Here is a 1643-nt window from a genome sequence, read left to right as displayed (position 1 = left end):
CCTTTCCCCCCCCCCCCCGCCACACGCCCCACGGCCGCGGAAGCTGCCCGCCGCGGAAGCTGCTCGATAGGTGTCTCGCAGCTTCGTATTCTCGTATTCTCGTATTCTCGTCGCGTAGTGTGATATTGCGGTGGGGCGGTGCGTATTCTCGTATTACTAGCTCCGAGTAGAGGGCAGCGTCCTGCAGTTAAGGGGAAACCTGGTACGCGGGTCCAACCCTCGGAGAGTATTCTTTAGCTCCGAGTAGAGGGGGCGCTCCGCTGCTAGGGGAAACCTGGAGCGCGGACTAACCCTCGGAGACGTGTTATGGCCCTGCGACCGCGCACCCCCGGGGCTAGGGCTCTCTAGCCCGTAACCCGATGCCGAGCGTCCGGCCAAATGGGTGCGCTTCTCAGCTCCCCGTTCCTGGGCGTGAGGTTACTGATTGCACTCCAAGTGCTCCAAGTGCTCCAAAGAGGAAGAACTCAGAGGAGAGGGGGGCCTCCTCCGGAGTGAGGATGAGGACCTCGCGCGAAGAGGCCCTGGGCGGTGACGTCGTGTGAGAGTGCGTGTCGTGTGCATGTCTGGTGTTCATTATAGCTCCGAGTAGAGGGGGCGGTCTGCTGCTAGGGGAAACCCGGAGCGCGGAGCCAACCCTCGGAGACCCGTGTTTACTTTACGGCCCTTTCCCTGCGAACGCGCACCCCCTGGGCTAGGGCTCTCTTGCCCGCAACCCGATGCCAATCATCCGGCCCGCTGGGTGCGCTTCTCAGCTCCCCGGCCCTGGGTGTGCGGTTGCCGACTGCACTCCAAGTGCTCCAAGTGCTCCGGGGCACTCACAGCAGACGTTTGGCGTGCCCGTTTTATTTATTTATATAGACGGTGAAGGTTCACGGGGCCGACGCCGACTACAGTGTGTACAGCGGGGAGGAGTGGGAGAATCTTACATAGCGACAAACTGGCACACACACCGGCACACCACCGGAGCCGCCTAAGCGACTCCGTTTAAGAACGGCAATGCACTCCTGAGGGAAGAAAACAGAAGCGAGATTTCCCGACACCCGATTGGGTGGAAGTCTACCTTCCCTCCCCTGGACATGCCTGTTTTCTTTCTTTAACAGCCCCCCTCCGCTCCTCCGTGTCGCGATGCGCTCTCCACTCCCGTTCCCCTGTCCCACGTACTTACTCGAGTACGAGCTCCTGCTTGCTCGTGCAGGTGGGGACCTGTCCTCCTCTCACTCATCCCTCATTTGGGTTGGCGCTTTCCTTTCTTCTTCTTTGGCACCACCGACAAGAAAGAAGTATAAATCTCTCCCACACCGTGCACCGACTCTACCTCCGACCACAGGGCCTAGGCGGCCCGCCATGACATCTAGCCGTGTGTGCTGGCGTCCAGGACCCCCTGGGTTGTCACGTAACAAGTACACACCAGCAGCCAACGCCCCACGACGCGCGAGAACATAGATTTCTCTAAACTTGCCCGTTTCGATCGAGGGCCAAATGTGGCCATGGATGGATAAATGCTGCAGCGGTCAGCTCAACAGGCAGCGCGCCGCGGAAACAGAGCCCGCTGGTGATACGCGTCCATTCTCACTAAGCGGTACGCGAAGAGGTTCCGAACACGCCGAAGCAGCGCAGGATAGTCTAGATGGAGGGCTAATCGG

The sequence above is a fragment of the Emiliania huxleyi genome (assembly GCF_000372725.1).
Source record: "Emiliania huxleyi CCMP1516 unplaced genomic scaffold EMIHUscaffold_678, whole genome shotgun sequence".
In the NCBI taxonomy this organism is placed as follows: Eukaryota; Haptophyta; order Isochrysidales; family Noelaerhabdaceae; genus Emiliania; species Emiliania huxleyi.
The sequence above is the reverse complement of the archived record's forward strand: the minus strand, read 5'-3'. Positions refer to the sequence as shown.